We start from the raw sequence: 4909 nt of genomic DNA, 5'->3' as shown, positions 1-4909 counted from the left end.
CAGCTGAGCTTCCAGACTAAGACAGGCTAGGAAGAAGGACTTAGCAGTCCACTTCGGAAAAGAATTAGCTGGTGAAAACCTTATGAATAGCAGCAGAACATTGTCTTATACAGTGCTGGAAGATGAGCACCCCTCCAACCCCCCAATTGGAAGGCACTCAGAAAACAACTGGGGAAATCTGCCTCCTTGAAGCAGAGTTGGCCTTAATGATGTTGATGGAGTCAAGCTTGTGGGACCTTCATTTGCTAATGCGGCATGACTCAAAAAGAGAAGCAGCAGCTACAGACATCCATGAATAGGAACATGGAATGCACATAGTATGAATCTAGGAAAATTGGAAATGGTCAACAATGAAATGGGACACATAAGCATTGATATCCTAGGCATTACTGAGACAAAATGAGCTGGTTTTGGCCATTTTTAATCAGACAATCATATGGTCAACTATGCCAGGAATGACAACTTGAAGAGGAATGGCACTGCATTCGTCATCAAAAAGAACATTTCCAGATCTATTCTGAAAATACAATGCTGTCAGTGACAGGATAATATCCATACGCCTACAAGGAAGGCTAGTTAACATGATTGTTATTCAAATTTATGCACCAACCATGAAGGCCAAAGACGAATAAATTCAAGATTTTTACCAGCTTCTGCAGTCTGAAATTGATCAAACATGCAGTCAGGGTGCATTGATAATTACTGGTGATTGAAATGCACAAGTTGGAAACAAAGGATTGGTATTTGGAAAATACGGCCTTGATGCCAGAGATCAAATGATAGAATTTTGCAAGACCAACGACTTCATTGCAAATACCTTTTTCACCTACATAAATGGTGACAATACGTATGGACCTTGCCAGATGAAATCAACTACATCTGTGGGAAGACACAACGGAAAAGCTCAATATCATCAGTCAGAATGAGGCCAGCAGCGAGCTGTGAAACTGACCATCAATTTCTTATACGCAAGTTCAAGTTGAAGCTGAAGAAAATTAGAACAAGTTCATGAGAGCCAACATACTACCTTGAGTATATCCCACCTGAATTTAGAGACTATCTCAAGAACAGATTTGATGTGTTAAATACTAACGACTGAAGACCAGAAGAGTCGTGGAATAACTTCAAGGACGTGATACGTGAAGATACGTGAAGAAAGCAAGAGGTCATTAAAAAGACTTCATTGCAAATACCTTTTTCACCTACATAAATGGTGACAATACGTATGGACCTTGCCAGATGAAATCTTTTGAACATCAAGCAGCTAAAGCAAAAGGAAGAAATGATGAAGTAAAAGACCTGAACAGAAGATTTCAAAGGGCGGCTTGAGAAGACAAAGTATTATAATGACATGTGCAAAGGCGTGGAGATAGAAAACCAAAAGGGAAGAACACACTCAGCATTTCTCAAGCTGAAAGAATTGAACAAAAAATTCAAGCCTCGAGTTCCAAAAGTGAAGAATTCTATGCAGAAAGTATTAAATGACACAGGAAGCATCAAAAGAAGATGGAAGTAATACACAGAGTCATTATGCTAAAAAGAATGGTTCAACCATTTCGAGAGGTAGCATATGATCAGGAACCGATGGTATTGAAGGTGGAAGTCCAAGCTGCACTGAAGGCATAGGCAGAAAACAAGGATTTAGGTATTGATGGAATATCAGTTGTTTCAATAAATGGATGCAGCAATGGAAGTGCTTACTCATCTACGCCAAAAAATTTGGGAGACAGCTACCTGGCCAACTGACTTGAAGAGATCCATATTTATGCCTATTTCCAAGAAAGGTGATCCAGCCAAATGCAGAAATTACTGAACAATATCATTAATTTCACAAGCTTGTAAAATTTTGCTGCAGATCATTCAAAAGTGGCTGCTGCAGTATATCAGCAGGGAACTGCCAGAAATTCATGCCAGGTTCAGAAGAAGACTTGGAATGAGAGATGGCGTTGCTGATGTCGGATGGATCCCGGCTGAAAGCAGGGAGTACCAGGAAGATGTTTACCTGTGTTTTATTGACTATGCAAATGGATCATAACAAATTATGGAAAACATTGCAAAGAATGGGAATTCCAGAACACTTAAGTGTGCTCATGAGGAAGCTCTACGTAGATCAAGAGGCAGTTGTCCAGACAGAACAAGGGGATACTGAGTGGTTTAAAGTCAGGAACGGTGTGCGTTAGGGTTGTATCCTTTGACCATACCTATTCGATCTGTATACTAAGCAAATAATCCACGAAACTGGATTATAAGAAGAAGAATGGGGCATCAGGTTTGGAGAAAGATTCATTAACCATATGCAGATGACACAACTTTGCTGAAAATGAAGAGGACTTTGAGCGCTTACTGATGAAGATCAAAGACCATAGCCTTCAGTATGGGTTACATCTCAACATAAAACAAAAAACCTCACAATTGGGCCAATAAGCAACATCAGATAAATGGGAAAAATACTGAAGTTGTCAAGGATTTCATTTTGCTTGGATCCACAATGAACACCTATAGAAGCCACAGTCAAGAAATTCAAAGATGCATTGCACTAGGCAAACGTGCTGCAGAAGACCTCTTTAAAATGTCAAAAAGCAAAGATACTACCTTGATGACTTAAGGTGCGCCTGACCCATGCCATGGCATTTTCGAATGCATCATATGCATGTGAAAGCTGGACGATGAATAAGGAAGATTGAAGAAGAATTGACGCCTTTGAATTGTGGTGTTAGAGAAGAATATTAAATATACCATGGACTGCCAAAAGGATGAACAAATCTGTCTTGAAAAAAGTACAAGCAGGATGCTCCTTAGAAAGAAGGATAGGGAGACTGTGTCTTACATATTTTGGACATGTTGTCAGGAAGGATAAGTGCCTGGAGAAGGACATCATGCTTGGTAAAGTACAGGGTCAGTGGAAAAGAGGAAAACCCTGAACAAGGTGGACTGACACAGCGGCTACAACAGTGGGCTCAAGCATATCAATGATTGTGAGCATGGTGCAGGACTGGGCAGCATTTCTTTCTGTGGTACATAGGGTCGTACGAGTCAGAACTGACTAGACAGCACCTAACAACAACAACACTATAAACATGCTAAATAAAACCTTTGTCTTTGCTTTACTAAATTTTGTGGTGCTTTTGTTGCTGGATGGAAACCCTAGGTTCTGTTTGGCATGACTTGTTACAGCCAATAAACAAGAGGCTAAGGTAGGAGAAGATAGGCACCTTTATTTTGTTGTGCACGGAAAGGAGTAATTGGGGTTACTGCCTCCAAGACTGCTTACAGGCAGCTTGGGGATGTGAGCTTTTACGGAGAGCAGACAAGGGAACGAAAATTAATCATGATTGACCTTCAGGAAGGCACTCATAGCTTATGGATTACTATGCCTTTTCTCTAGATAAGGGCTCAAACAATTTTCCTTCATTAGCCTGTTAATTTTCCCCCCAGAGGCAGGGTACTTATATGTATCTTTCAGTTAATGAGCTGATAGGTCATTCAAAGTGTTAAGATGGCATAGAAAACTTGCTAAAACTGGTTGAGTGATGATATGCTATGGTCCTATCTGTGGTTCTTTTGTCAAGAATAATTTCAGAACAATGCGTACCCTATTTTGCTTGGTGTAGGAGGATATGCCAAAGCAGGTGTGTCTTAGAAGAGTTGGGCTCTGAGGCTGCCTGTCTCATTTTCATCCTACAACAGTTGATGGTGTAGTCACTGCAGGGGTTCTAAAACCATGAATCCAGTCGACCTCTAGAAGACCTGTACTGAGGAGCAGAAACTGGCAAAGTGAGGTCCTATCTTCTGGACTCACGCTTTCACACTCCATGTTCTTCAAGATCAATGGGGGTGAGTGGTCTCAGAAAACAAGCCTTTGCTTATTCTTTGTGTTCTTTCTCATGTTTTCATAAGTTTTGTTTGGCATATTTGTTTTGAAAACAAGTTGATTAAGCGGACTCTTTCTTAGATTTTTGTTTGATCGTTTGGTTAAAAGTGACATTGATTGTTTTGGTGAATTGTAGTTTAGTGTCCGGATTCAGGCACTTGAAACACTAAAGAGGTAATTCTATTTTCAAAGAGCTCTGGGTCATTATAAGCTGCAAAATTCTGGCATGGGTTGACAAGTAAAAGCCATTAGGGCTGTAGCTGGTGACCATCGTGAGCATTAATGACTCCCATGACAGAATAAGGTGGTCACAGCACAGGCTAGAGCACTAGGCTGCCTGCCACGCACAAGCAAACTCTCACAGAATGGAGGTACATATTAGTCCAACCAAAAAACTGCCTGAACCCCATGGGATTCCCTGTCAGAGTTCTTGTAAGTCAGAGACAACCTGGGAGATAGTGGTCTGTGTTGCCAAATTTACAGGGAGAAATAACAGCTTCTTATCTGTATTATGAAGTTCTAAGGGAGAAACGGTAGCTCCTGCCCTATTTTATGAAGTTCTCAGGGAGAAACAGTAGCTCTTGACCTCTTATGAAATAGTTTCTCACAATCACAACATTATAATTAAGAATCACAATGTTAAAATCTTCAGTAGCTACTTTAATATACTAATTGAAGGACCTAGTATATTTAATGTCTAAAATAAGAGGCTAGTTCTCTAGATAGCAGAATTAAATTTAAAAGGAAGAAAACCAAAAGCTTGAACCTTAGGGTATAACATTTTTGATAAATGAGCCTGGATTTCTCCTCCACTACTGAGACACTGGTTTGGGGTTCATATTTAAAAACATTATAAACTAAAAGCTACTAGAAGCAATTTGTAATTTCAGTGGCCACTTTGGGAAAATGAGCTTCCATTTTTGGTTGTCCTGTCTTTCCTTTTTGGAGATCTTTTGCTTGATGCTCAGATTTTGTCAAAAGGTCTAATATTCCTCCATCTGAGGCTCTAGCAGATTAATAAGCTTTATCTAGAACCTG

Source organism: Loxodonta africana, chromosome Y, assembly GCF_030014295.1.
Source record: "Loxodonta africana isolate mLoxAfr1 chromosome Y, mLoxAfr1.hap2, whole genome shotgun sequence".
NCBI lineage: Eukaryota > Metazoa > Chordata > Mammalia > Proboscidea > Elephantidae > Loxodonta > Loxodonta africana.
This window is presented reverse-complemented; position numbering follows the sequence as displayed.